This window comes from Chionomys nivalis, chromosome 23 (genome assembly GCF_950005125.1).
Source record: "Chionomys nivalis chromosome 23, mChiNiv1.1, whole genome shotgun sequence".
NCBI classification, from domain to species: domain Eukaryota; kingdom Metazoa; phylum Chordata; class Mammalia; order Rodentia; family Cricetidae; genus Chionomys; species Chionomys nivalis.
Genome location: NC_080108.1, coordinates 11,223,651 through 11,238,647, shown reverse-complemented (window position 1 = coordinate 11,238,647; position 14,997 = coordinate 11,223,651).

Here is a 14,997-nt window from a genome sequence, read left to right as displayed (position 1 = left end):
AAAGTAAATCTTCCCAGTACTTCAGGGATTGAACGAAAACCTTACCTAACACCCACATGTGACAGTGGCTGATGTCCCCAAGAGCCATTCAGGTCAGGTCAGGGTTTCCCTGGCTCAGAGGAACCCCATATGCTCTGTTTCTTTACCCAGAATAAGAGATCCAGCCATCAGTGGGAAAGGCAGAGGGCTTTGGGAAATCTAGGGACTGCCTTGGCTCTGGGCCTTACCCCAATAGCTCCAATCCCCTTCCTCTGTGCTTAAGTGGCTGAGAGTGTTGCCAATAAATACAATCTAGTGAGTCATTAGCCAAAAACTGGATTGTTTAATTCAAGGGAGAAATTACATTTAGGAAAAGAAAATTTTGCATTTCGCATCAAATGAGAGCTCGGTGGACGCAAAGGTTGGCCAGCAGAGTTAGTGAGCTTTGTAGCCCACACCAAGAGCAGCACCAAGACAGGCAGTAGGGAGCAGTGTGAGCATCTTCAGTGGACAGTGGAAGGCCCGTGGGTAGGTGACAGAGCCATCTCTAGGAGTTCTTCTAGAGTGTTTGGACGAGAGAGAGGGAGAGAGTGCTGTGTGCCTTTTTTCTCCAAAATCAATATTTGAATTCACCTTGCTCACGTCTGACCCGTGTCTGACCTCACTGATCGAGATCTAGATTTAATTCCGTTTCCTCCCAAATTCTAACCTAAATAACTAAAGAGCTATTGTGAGCTGGGAGCCTCCTGTCAGCAGCGATCAGAACCGGAAGGGGGAGCTGGGCTCTTGGGTCAGATCTGGGCCTGCTAGCCACATCCTTCTCAGCACCTCTGACCATCCCGGTGCATGCGTGGTTGCGCCGAGTTTCCCTTCCCCCTGTATCCTGAGCCCTGTGCTGACCTCTGCAGGACCTTCGTCTCAGGACTTCCTCCCCACCTGTCCTCATTCTGCATCCAAAGAGGCATTCCTCCTTGTAGAGGACCTTCAAGATCATTTGTGATGCTCTGGTGGGAGGGGTCATAAAAAGACACTCCCTGTATGAGGTAAACCCTACTGTGTGGTCTTCCTGCCTATGGCCCCCCAACAACTCCTTTCTCTGAAGCTTTTTCACAAACCTGCATCCCATAAGATGTTCTCCAGGGAAGGTAGCTTTTGTCCCCAGAGCATTGTTTTTTGAGTGTTGAGTAGGGCATGAATCCCATAACATCCTGATATTGAACTTTGAACCTTCAAAACCAGGAATTATCTGCCTTACGTATTTCACTGTAGTAACACAAAACTAATATAGAAAATACATTTTAGAAAATCATCCCAGTAGTAAGAAATATAAATTAAAATATCATTTTTGATCCATTGGCAAATATTTTCTTAAGCTATAGTAATATGTACCGATGACCAGAACAGTACGGTTAGATCAGTAAAAAAAAAAGTCAATCATTCACTAACAACAAATGAATGACCTGGTTGAATCTTTTCTAGAAAATTATTTGTGAATGTGTAGTATGGGTCTTTAATCATGGTTACACATCCCTGTGATCAACAGTTGAGAGTCTAAGGCTAAAACCTGAGGGTTACAAGTTTGAAGCCCACTTTAGGCACATAGTTCAAATCCAGCGGGAGTACATGGGGAATCCTGTTTCAAATATGTGTATGTCCTAGCACATGTGTGTGGGAGGATGGGGCTTTTATTTACTCTGTTTACTAATAGATGAGTCAAGAATGCATACCATAATGTTGCATACTATTTTGAAAGATTAGAAAGAGCTAAAATCCCCCATAGAGGGATACTTGGATGGATTGTTTTATGCCCACATGAAGGAACATCAGGAATCATGAAAGACATATTCCTAAAAATAGGAAGCAAAGAGAATTAAGAATAGTGGTTGAGGAAGAGGAACAGAGGAGAGTTGGTATGGATCCCCCCAGGTGAGAGTAAGACCCCTACCACAATTTGTGAGCCACATTTGAAGCAAGCTTTATTAAATACTGGCCAGGACGATGGACACTGCCCAGGTCCATACCTGGGCTTCCCAGAGGATGGCCATGAATTACATTAGTCCTGTGATTACAGAGGAAAAACCCACAAGGAATTGTACTTCCTGCCTTCATCCAATTAGGAGTAAGCAGACATCCTAATGTACTTCCTGCCTACCTACTATGTGAGATTACACATCCTGTGCAGTTGAGGCAGGCAACCTTGTCTACAGAAGTAAAAGCACTCGTCTCGTTATCTTACGGGAGCAACAGCCCCCAGCATTCCAGGAGGTTATCTGTAAGCAAGTGGGGCTTACAGGCGAGAGGTCCCTTTGCTTTGTTTATCTCAAACACAGTAACTCAAAGTATAACTTCAACCCTCACCATGGACGGGGGAGCACCATGAGCAAAGTGCAAAACTATAGATGAAAACGTCACAATGCAATCCATTATCTTATATGCTAAAAATTCATCCTTAAAAGCCTAATACGATAATAAGGGGATGTGAAATTGGCTCTGCTCTGTACTATGGAAAGCAGGCTACTCAGTCAGCTATGTCCTGTGCTTCCACTCTCCTGTGAGTATCTGGATACATATTCTGTGCTGAGAAAGAAACCGAATCACAGCACACAGAAGGACCGGTCCACTTTGAAAGCAAGAACGGCTGACCAAAGTGATGAGAACATGGAGCTGTTGAGTGTTCTGCCCTAAACGGGATACCTGCTGATGGTGGCTCAGGGAACGTGGCTGAGGAGTAGAACACTGTGAAACATCTTCTAGACACGATATGGCTGTTGCATCCATGAAATCTCAGCAGGATTAACACTGGCACAAGCCTGGGCCACCAATAGTCCCGCAAGGGTAGGAAAGACTCATGAGGCCTCATCGGTAGCTGAGGACCTACTGGCAGTAAATGGGCTGGGGGATAGCCATATTCCTCAAACCGGTAAGTTCTTGGGAGAAGAGACTTTGTGGAAGGGGAGGGGAATAAGATAGAAAAATGATGAGATATAACCAAAGTACATTGTTTATGTATAAAATTGTAAGAGAATAAATTTTCAAAACGTGTGTATGTGCTTTATATAAGCGAATGAATGAATGAGAAGCATTCCTTAAATGATTAGTGTTCTTTGGATTGGCAGGTTAAAGGTCTTGTTTTCCCTATCTAACCTCTGAATTTGAAAGTTCATTGCTGCGTGAGGAAGAAGGAGCATAGCCTAAATGATTTCCTGGACCTGAGGCTCCAGTGTGGGCCACAGAAGGAAACTGAGGCTGTCAAGGACACAACAGCCTCTGAGTAGGCAGCTTCAAAATAAGTCTAGACTCGGGAAAGGCTGTGTGTGGCCCCCTGAGGCCACTTGCTGGATCTATGCACGCCTGGGGCAGGGGCCTGCTGTGATCTGCTGTAACCCCAGAGAAAAAGCCAGATCCACACCTCTGAAAGAGGCTCCCAGCCCCTGAGGCCTATGGGCACTCCAGGAGTGAAAGCAACGAAGCCCTCTTCACTCTCACCTAACCCCAGGTCTCCCTAACTTTCAGCTCTACCCCGAGCCCCTATTCTTCCCACCTCCCTGCTTGCCTTCTGTTGACCATTTCTCTCTGAAAGCCTCTATCCCTAGCTCTGGAATGATAGCCCATAGTTCATTTTGTTCTATGAATATTTGGAGCATAAAAAGTGTGAGCTCATCATAGCTGCTGCTGTGCACACTGGTGCGGAGGTCAAGAGCAGCCCACTCTTCAGCACTGTGAGCAAAGAGAAGCCAGAGACAGACAGGTGAGACAATCAACATAGCCCACTTTGCCTGGGTTCTTCAGGTTTGAGCACGGCAAAGAGCCCCACATTCACAGAAACACCCACTGTCCCTGGAAAACCAGGACAGTCGGTCACCCTGGGGACAAACAAAACCCTTTGGCAGGGATATAGAGCATCCTCTATGGATTTGTTGGACGAAGGCCCAGATTTTAGGGGAATTCTGCAAATACAGTGTTATTTATCCGGCAGCTAAAGAATTAGTTTCAGTATTTAAATACTATCCAAAGCAGATACAGCATTTCCCATGACCCTATCCCGACTTCTCAGTCTCCAGGAATCAAAGCCCTTTGTGAGGTTTATTTTCTTTATAATAGCACCACCTTATATAGCTGCCCACACAACCAAACTGACCTTGGAACTCCTATCTCTGTGTTAGGTCTACCCACGCTTCACTTGCAGGACAGGAATAAGCTTCTGTTCTGTACAAATTCTACAAGTAATCTTTTCCTTTGCATACTGATTGCTAAAAGCCAATGGGCAGATTCACATTCAAACCCTCAGGTAAAGCAGACAACAGAACAGAGCCCAGGCACTAGCCCTGCCCAGCGCTCAATATTCTTCTTAGCTTTATTTTTTGTTATTCTGGTTTTTTCCTTTTTCATTAGAAACAAGTTACACTGGCCAGATGTGGTGATACACATCTGTCATCCTAGCACCAGGGATTGAGACAGAAGGAAGGCATCTGAGGCGAGCCTAAGCTATATCTAAGCTGTTATTGAAGACATGGATAAAAAGGGGGCTGAAGAGGGGACTCATCTGTTAAAGCACTTATTGCCCTTTAACAGCGACTCAAGTCTAATTCCCAACAATGTCAAGCAACTAACAACTTCCTGGAACTGCGGCTCCAGAGAATTTAATACCTTCTTCTGGCCTCTTTAGGCACCTACATACATGTGCACATGCTCTCAGAGGCACACAGACACATAATAAAAGACAAAATCTTAAAAGAAAAAGTTCACACAAGGATTATGGTTGTGGTAAAACAGCCAATTACTGTGCTCAAGGCCCTCAATCTCTAGTAATGAGAAAAAGACAGAAGAGAGGATAACGGGCAGAGGAGAGAAAAGAGAATAAGACCTAAGAGATAGGACAGAGCTGGGAGGTGGCGGCACACACCTTTAATCCCAGCACTCGGAAGGCAGGCAGATCTCTGAGTTCGAGGCCAGCCTGGTCTACAGAATGAGCTTCATGACAGTCAAGGCTACACAGAGAAACCCTGTCTCAAAAAACAAAAGAGAGAGGGGACAGAGAAAAGAGCAACTATGACTTCATTAGTGGATCCATTAAATTAGAACCCTCATGATTCAATCACCTCTCAGCAACCCATCAACTGCCAATCAAGTCCTTGACTGCTGAGCCTAAAGCCTTAACACTTATGTTGTTCACAAGATCAGAGCACTGGCAAGGCATGAGCCTAGTCAAGTGCCAAGTTCCACCCTGCCACCTTCCATCAGGCACCTTGAGAAGACTGAAGGTAAGGTATTTAGTTCTTTAGAGTAAGTTCTGTAAAGCCCGCGCTACTACGTGTACTACGGTACTATGTCTGTAGCATACCGCCTGCACTACCAAAGGGCCTGGAGATTTAAACACACACACACACACAGAGAGAGAGAGAGACAGATCATCCTGAATTCCCCAAGAATGCCCCCTTTATTGTGTTCAGGAGCAGCTTATATAGGGATCCTTAGCTGATAGCTACGCCCCAACCAAACCCACCAGAAACCACTCTCCTGCCATCAGGAACTCCTGCGGGTCTCGTGCTCACTCCTGAGGGTCTCAAGCTCAGAGCAGCTGCAAACACAGAAAAACAAGTTGTTTTGCTCAGAGCAGCTGCAAGCATAACAAATTGTTTACAAGAAATTCAAGGTCTGGGGGTTTACAGCCTGGAACAAATTCCTCCAGCTGTAACAGAGGAATAAAATATATACAATCTCCAGGGCTATAGTGAGAAGTCCTGTATACAAGCATATAAAAAGGCGCATAGTAGGTATACAGAAATAGCTGTAGTTAGCAGTTAGCATTTGCGGTAAGAGTGAAATGAAGTAGAAATAATACAGAGATGGTATATGGGCCGTGCACCTTCCTAAGCTGTTTGTACTTTGCTGTGATCAGTGACCACAGGACCTATGCCAGGAAGCCTGAGAGAGAAAAATCAAACCATGGTAGAAATTATCACCCCTTCATCACCTCCCTCCCCCAGCTAAAGGATACTTACAGGGCATGGTGTCACAACCATGTCCTCCCTCCCCATTCTGTTGGTAACGATCTCAGTAAATGGGCTATTTCTATCCACAAGGGCCTAAGATATAAGGAAATACTAAAAAGTATACAAGAGGGATAGGCTAGAAGATCTAAACTGAGAGAACTGGAAAGGTCCTTCAACCCACAAGATCTGGAGACCAGGATAGGCTCCGTCCCCGAGAATGGTTTGTGATGGTTCTGAGAGAAACCTCTTCCTATTAGATACTGCAGTCACACCAGGTACTTTAGAAAGCAGCCTTCTGCCTAAGGAACTGACTGAACTTTCCTTTCTACTTTAATAATCAAGTTCACAGGCTCACAGAGAAAACTGAAACTAGAGGCATGTTCAACTAAAGCAGTAAGAGTCACCTTGTGATTCCAACTCAAAATCTTCTCGGAAAATCTTCCATGACAAAACAATGGTTTAAATTCTTGAAGAATCAGGGAAATGAGGCCAAGGTACTCAATGAGACAACATAGTTATCCATCTTCCTCCATGTGTCCCCCGTGTCCCTCACCCCTAACCCTGACACTGTGTTCATTAGTCAGAATGTTCTATGTTCTACAGACTCCCAAACACAATTCAATGAGCCCAGCGAAGGGCAGAATCTATCAGTCATTGTGAAGGCATGGCTGAAGCTAACTACAGAGCTTACTGGATCCTTCAAACTCTTCTTCTTGTGGCTCCTTGTTGGTGGCTTCATTTCCTTCAGGTTTACTTTCTCAGGGACCACTGATTTCGCAGTTCTCTGGCCCTGGGAGAAACTGGCTTTCTTGCCCAGCCCCCGCGATAGGCTTTGTTGTCCCTGGGCTTCATCAGGTTCTCGGCCTTTTGGCCAGGAATCAGTTTGGGTTGCCATTCCATCAGAAAGGGTCAGAGCAGACAAAGACAGCGGAGGATCACTTCAGCTTCCTCTGTCACAGCTCTTGACTGACATACGGTCACTTCTCTCGGAAAGTCTAGTCTCCAAACTTTGCTTTCCTGTGGTCCCCAAAGTCTGGGTTAAGAGACACCCAAGATTGCTTCATCTCTGTTCTACCCTTACGGATTTGTGAGTCTTTTCTCCACTGGGCTTAAACAACTGAGTGTGCTTTATGAAATCCTGTGTCTGGAAGGCTGAATTTTAATCTAAGTAAATTGTTTTGGGTTATTATAGGAAAACTCAGAGGCACGGCTGTCAATCACTCTCTTAGTCAGCTCTCCTTCCGATTCTAGATATATTCTGGGAACATCACCCAGAGCATTTATGATAATGCATTGCACGGAGTTACACAACCAAATTTTCTTAACCTCAGAAATCGCGGACTTACAAAAATAGTGTCAGAGAGGAAGATGGAAGATTCAGAGCAACATAATGCCAAATCCCAACCCTGTTTCTTTGTCTTCCAAGCCATATGTAGGAGAGGAAGTCAGATGGCAAGGAGGTACTGGAGAAAGAGAAGCCTTGCCAAGGACCCTCTGTTTGGAGGGTGGTTAAAGCCCATGTTGGAACTTGGCTCCCAGTGCAGCAGAGTTCAGAGTGGGGGCTTTTGGGAAGCGATTGCACCATCACTACTCTGCCTTCTCTCGATGGGGTCAAAGCATGTCTGCATTATTGGAAGACAGCACAAAGTGGGAGATGGGGGCCTAGTTGGAAGAAGTGATTCCTTACAGTTCTGGAGGGCTGGGAAGGCCAAAATCAAGATGCCAATCTGAGGTCAGGACAGCTGAATTGATGTGTTTTTTAGGTTCTTTTGAGAATAAGTTGCTTCCACAGTCTGGCCTATTTGCCCTGCTCTCCTCCCCCACTGTTTACCTCTTGCAGCCAAATCCATTTTTAGAGAATCAGCTCCTTGAAGAAGACATCCTTACCCACAAAACCCTGGTTGGTGGAGATGCCCAAGATCAGAAGTGACACATGACCTTATTCACAGGCACCCACTGACGAGTCTACTGTGCCTGTTTCCAGTCACCCACATGTGCCTGCATTGCTCCTCAAAGTCAGCAGGGACTGTGCTTTATTTAACTCTCTAGCCCCCTGTGGAGCAAAGTGTCTGAGCCATCGCAAAGGTCTGAGATATTGTGGACTGAGCTGTTGTACAAATGGACCATATGCCTAGCCATACTTACGCAGGATATACTGTCATATAGTTCCAAGTAAGGGACCAAAAGGGATCAGTCACAGTAGACTTTGGGCTTAGATGTTCTAGTCTAAGTAGCTCAGCAACCTTTCCGAGAATAGACCCTTGGACCGTCTTTAAAAGATAGCTCTACCTTCCACACTTAGCCTATACATTGAGTAGGTGCCTAAAGCAAACCACAGTGGGGAGCAGCAGATGTGGTAGGAGTCACTCACATCTAAACATTTCTTCAATATGAGCGTGGTGGCACATGCCTATAATTCCAGCACTTGGGGGAAAGAGAGATCACTAAGGGCAGCTTTCAGCTACACAGCAAATTAAAAGCCAACCTAGGCTACATAAGACCTGCCTCCAAAATAAAGAAGAAATGATTGTTTAATTGTAACGCAATGTCTGCTCTGTATGCGTTATGCGCTACACGCTCCGGAACGGTTCAGTTCTCAAGCCAGGCAAGGGGCTGGAGATTGGAACACACACGCCGATACTGAGACACAGGTCATCCTTGAAATAAGAACGCCAACTTTAGTGTTCCAGGGCAGCTTATACAGTGCCTTCCCTGACCAATGTCCACAACCTAGCGCTCAGCTGCAAGCCCACCAGAAACCACTCTCCTGCCATCAGGAAACTCCTGAGGGTCTCGTGCTCAGAGCAGCTGCAAGAAAACAAGTTGTTTACTCTGGCCACAAGAAATCCAGGGTCTGGGGTTCCAGTCCAACATTTAATTGCATATCAAAATTAAAGAAAACAAGGGTTTTTTTTGAATTAAGAAAACCAAAGTAGTGAGGATCAAGCCCCAGGGACTGGAGACTAGAACAGCAGGCCTCTTTGTTTTATGCTGTTGTATGTTTTAAAGTTGGGATTAAAAATGCAAGCTTGGATCCCTCTCATAATTTACCAGTGTTCTAAAACCACTTCCTTAGCTCTTTCCAATAAGATGATCTTTTTCTTGCTTTTGCCAGTGGCTAACTTGACTACATTTTAAGTGGGATACCCAGGCAGAAGACTGCCTCCTACCTGGTAGACCCCAACCTAGGAAGCTAGTATGCCCCCATTAGGTCAGCTGTCCCACTCTCTAGGAAGGTGTGGGATATGCCCCGTTTCCTGGCATTGTCTCTCCACAGGTCTTAGTGAGATGTGGAAGGCCATGGTGAGGGAGGATGCTGTGGGAAAGGAAGGGTCTAGGGCTGCTTGACCCTGATTCAGGTGTAGTTTGGACAGAGTCTCAAGAATGCTTGGTGGCTCATGTGACCCCTGGGTAGTATCCGTTGGTCTCAAGATGTATCTAGGTTGAAGTTTTCAATGAACACGTGCCATACACACCTGCCCTTGCCCCCTTTATACCAATCGCCTTCAAAGGTTTATAGGGCGCAGTAGATGGTATCACATCACTGATAGCCAGTGTTGACTTGAAAGCCCCGTGCCAGGTGTGTCTTCTGCCCCCTGGCAGATGTTCCCTCCTTGTCCCCTTCTCTGTGCCCAGGAGACTGACCTGGTTGTTCTATCAGTCTCTCCCTGACCCTAGGGCTCCCTCTGGGTGTGACCAATGCAATGCCTGCTGAAAAGGGAAGAGAGGGGAGGAAGTTGACTATTTGTCTTGCCGACTTACTTCATTGTTAGCCTGCGGGCAGTGACTGTCTCCCTTGATCAATTCGCTGCTCTTCCCAGGCTTTGTCCTACTGTCTCCCTCCAGAGTTCTCAAATTACCTAGCTACAAAGCAGGTCATTTGTTCCCTGTGGGTACCCAGCAGATAAGGTGTTTCTCGATGAGAACACCCAGAAACCTGTTTATATCTGGACCTTACATAAAGACCACAAGGCAGGTGTGACGATAGCTATGCCCACCCTGTGACTAGAAGATGCTGGATACGGTAGCATAAAATCTGCAATTTTTACAATCCAGAAAAAAAAGGAAGAGGATGGGGAGTTCAGAGTATGTGAGACCCTATCTCAAAGACACGTAACACCCAGAGAAAGAAAAGGAGAAGTAAAGGGAAGAATCGAGAACAAAAGAGAGAAAAATTTCTAGAAGATGTGCAGGCGCTGTGCTCTAAGTCCTTCATGATCTGTCGGGTTTAAGGCTTGATTCCCAACCCATGGCACCAAGCCTTAACACATGAAAGGTATCAAACTTTAAAAGGTAGGATTTTTTACTATACTATTTATGCCGATGTAAAGCATGCATCCGGCGGCCTCTTGGTTGCTGTTCTCCATTCCAGCAGAGGACTGTGACTTGTGAGTCTACCCCTAAATAAATAACCCTCTATTCTCAATTCTGAGCTAGAGTGGGATTTCTTTTAAGCATCCTTCTTCAGACTTTCACAAGAGGTCTTCGGGTCTACAGAGCCCTGCCTGCACGGATACAGTGAGATCCAAACCATGAAACCAGTTTCTCTCGGCTACTGGGAGACTTGGCCTCATCACCCATCCAAACCAATGGGGCCAAAGGGCCATGCAACTGAGCCTCCAAAACTTATCCATAATGATGGTCCTCCTTTCTCGAGAAGCAGATTATCTGAGGCCCTAGGGATCTGAGGTGGTGGAAGGTTGTCTGACATCCAGACATCACTAGAGCTTCTCCTTCCCAGGGCACTGGAGAGAACCTGTGGCCAGTGTAGCAAAAGAAATGACAATAGACCTGTCTGTACGGCTGCCCACCTCTTCAACATATCCTTCCTGCCGCAGGAAACCTACGGACCCTAGGTCAACTGCTTTCTATGCCTTCCATATTCTTATTATCAAAGCAAAGGCTGGTGATGCCAGGCATGGGCTGCCTGTCACTTGGGTAGAGACTCTCCTGCCTAAGCCTGAGTAAGGAAAGTAGCTGTAAGGAAAGTAGACCCTTCCATTGCCTTCTGACATGCTCACCTTCTGCCTAGTGAGTGTCTCCCTGCTCCCTCATCCTAGTTAAGCAGCTCTGCCTAAGTCTCAAGTCAGGAAGTCCAGGGCCAAGCCCTGATTTTGCACTTTCGGCCACTGATTGGAGAAGGGGTTCCCTCTGGAACCTGGAAGTTCCCATCAGCTTTTCCTTTTGGAAACATGAGTTCTGCTACCTTGCTGATGAGCCCATATAAAAAGTTGCAAAGACAGCATTTAGAAAGAGAGGAATTCAAATGTTGGTTCTGACAGAATCAGGACCCCAGTGAAGCAGCCTGGATTCTGGCATGATTCTGCTACAGTATCCCATGGCAGCAGCTTGTGTGTGTTTAGCATATATGCTCATGTGTGGGGGTGCGTGTGCATATGTGTACACAGGCCTCTATTGCTATGTTTTCTGACACGGGGTCTGAACCTAGAGCTTTCTAATGGACAAGACTGGCTGGCTGCAAAGCCCCAGATATCCTGTCTCCACCTCCACAGGGCTAGGTTATAGACATGCCCAGCAAAGCTTTGCTGGCTCTGCTCACTGAGTCACCTTTGGAGAAGTTCCTTGCTTTTTGAGGCTTTGAAGTTCTCTTCTGTAACAATAGCCCTTGACGATTCCAGTCTTGGTCGTAAAAGCCCTAATAAAATGACTAGAAAAGACTAGATTCTCCTCACTGAACAGTCTTAGAGAACTTGAGATGTGGTCAGTGGACTGAATAAATCAGTCAGGCCAAATAATTATGTTGTCTTTTCCCTACATAGACAAAGTCAGAAACAGGGAACAGTTAGAAATTTGTCCGACAGTCTTTCGGAGGCTTCTGAAAATTATCATCATTAGCATTATTATTATTTATTAAAGCTGCCTCTGAGCTATATTCCAGCAAGGATAGAACCCGGTCACAGGATCTGTATTCTGCCAGAACACTGAAAAGCCCTCCTGGGTGTGTTCACAGGATACTGGGTCGGATGTAGCAAGGGAGAAAACAGGCCCTTCCTTGATGCAGACAGAAGACATGGCATCAATGAAGGCTGGATGGGCGGGGCTCTTCAGGCCAAGGATGGGTGGGTTTGCCTCCTTTCACAGGAAATGGGTGAAGCCCCGTTTGGAATTATTCCTCAGACGTTTTGTGCCGTAGAGGAAATGTCTTCTGATAGCACAGAGCTATTGGTTTCCTGTTGTGAACTGGGAATTTCCGACTTGCCCAAGAATGGCCAGGAAGGGAAAGGGTAGTTGTCTGTTGAGAGTCCTTGTTTAATGAAAATGCTAATCCAAGGGTTTCCAGAGCACTGTAAATAGCCAGAAGGGAGATTGGGCGTCAGGGAGAGGTCATGATAGCAAGGGAGGTCTTGTGAGCAGACAGGTTTGTGACCACGTTAGTTCTAAGAATATTTACTGAGCAGTTCTGTTGTGAGCATTGCACTGTGATAGCCAGGTAGACCAGATGGCTTGGACAGCCTTCTCCCTCTAAATAACACGCAAGTGAGGAAATTGATATAAAAATGGATTTTGAGTAATATAGGACCAAAAACAGTTTGCTTAAAACACTTAGAAGTATATAGTGTACACTGGATTAATCTTTCCTGTGTACATACTGTGCACATACACCAGGACGGGTCAGGACAGGCTATCAATTATCCTGCTTTATAACTCTTCCACCTTAGTTCCTTGAGTCAGAGTCTCTCACTGAACCTAGAATTTGCCTTTTCTGCTAGGTTGTCTGGCCAACTGGCCCCAGAGACCTCTATGTCTGATGCATCCCTTATACTATGCCCTGGGGTTACAGACATGCACAGCCACCCCTGACTTTTCCATGGGCACTGAGGATCTAAATTCAGGTTCATCTATCCAATGTTCTTACCCCCTGAGCATCTCCCTAGAACCTTTGGAGTAGTATTACATGTTCTGGGTTCTTTTGTACCCCCTTCTCAGTTTTTTGTTTTGGTTTTTCGAGACAGGGTTCTCTGTAGCTTTTGGTGCCTGTCCTGGAAGTAGCTCTTGTAGACCAGGCTGGCCTCGAACTCAGAGATCCACCTGCCTCTGCCTCCCGAGTGCTGGGATTAAAGGCGTGTGCCACCACCTTTTTTTTCCCCTTCTCAGTTTATAATGAGATGGAGGCTCCCTAGAGCGTGACAGGATCGTACCGAGCCCAGGCTATGCTCTGAATGCTTCCACCTGTGTCCTCATCTAGTGTCACACTGGCCCTAAGAAACAGGTCTCCAGAATTGAGAAGGTAACAGTTTACTGAAGGCCATGCGATGTAAGACACAGAACCAGATGTTAGCATCCCTCTTTCCTCTCCTCTATATCTCAGACTCCCTTCTCTGATGTATTTTGCGGCGAGTAGGTTTGTACCTGCATTAGTCAGGTGGGGGCTGACTCGTTTTCAACGTGTGCTAAGAGATCTTACTGAAGATTTTGTTTTTATTAACACAGGGTAATAGCAAAAACAAAAAACTTCCTAAAAACTCAAATTAGGGATAGTCCCCCTCCAATTTCTTTTCCCAAAGAAGTTGAAAAACTATCACCAACGGTTTGCCAGCATGCCCTCGTTCCTGGGTTACGGCCTCACTCTGAAATTTGCCTTTCTCTTCTTCCATGTGTCTAGCCCTGATTTGCTATGCAGAATAATTGGCTCCTCCTATGAACAACTGCCTCTCCGCTGCCCCCAGAGAGAAACACAGAAACCCACAGAGATGGGTCCTAAGTGCTGCGGTTACACTGCCTTAGAGCACAAGTCTTTGTTTCCTTGTGCTTATGTCTGTGCACATATCAGGCTGCTGATTGGGAGCAACCATATCATTTTATAAAATATTGACCACAAACTTTTTTTCTTAACACTTGAAGGGTGTTCATGCACAGACAAGTGTTCTTCCCTGCATTCGTAAAGCTTCGAATCATGTTTACCAAGAACCAAATTCCACCCTGAGAACTAGGGATCCAGACAGAAATGAATAGAATGTGACCATCTTAGGGAGGTGGCTCTCAGTCCCCTGGGGACACTGTTTATACTGTGAGCTGGTCCTCCCCACACGTTGTGCCAATTCTCCACTCGTGGGTCTTTCTCTGTGATAGCGACTGGGGAGAGAAACGTTCATTGCTTTAGTGTCCCGTCTAGCTAGAAATGGCTATGAAACACAGAACAGAGTTTATGTGATACAGTTTTTGGAATAAACACAAGTCTGTGGAGAGGTGTTCTGGAAAAGCTTTCTATGACATGAAAGGAGGAACAAACGCACATGTGGCCATTTGCTTCCTGTCTGGAATGCAGACATGTGGGGGCTATCTTGTGATGAAGGGGTGGCCAGTCAGAGACTGTGGGCGAGGGTAATACACACCATCCCTCTGCTCTTGATGACAGCACTGAGTGTAGTCCCCAGATAGCAACTGCCTGATTTACGTATCCTTTTTCTCATGCTGGGAATAAAACCAGGGTCTTATGCATGCAGACCGAGCTCTCCGCCAGTGAGCATCCTCAGCCCTTGGTTTTTGGAGGCCCAGTCTTGTTATGGTCCCTGGAATTTACGACTTCTCCTGCCTTTTCCTTCCAATCTCTGGGATAACAAGTGTGTCTTTCGAGCCTGGGGGAAGCCCTTGAAAGCAGGATGGTAAGGAGGGCCTGGGTCTGCCAAGGTTAGTCTGCCAGGAGCTCACAGGATGGGTGATAGAGAAAACAGAGCAGAGCACGCTAAGACTGCTGAATTCAGAGAAATGAGGCAGGGAGTAAGCCTACAGCACCCAAATTAAGGAAAAGATTCGAGACGTAAGTGCTGAAGTCTAATCTAAAATGTCAATGAACCATACACACATACGATTTTGGAAATGCAAAAATCTCTGAAAGACACAGGCTATAAAAAATCTAGGCAGAGAGACAGGTATTAATAGCTATTGGGCTAGTTTCCCTTTGCCCTACTGGGCCTTGGGTTGCTCGTCTTTGATTCTCTGGTTCAAGAACAAATGTCCGGGTCTTGGGAGGTACCAAGTGGTAGAATGTCTGCCTCACTTGTAC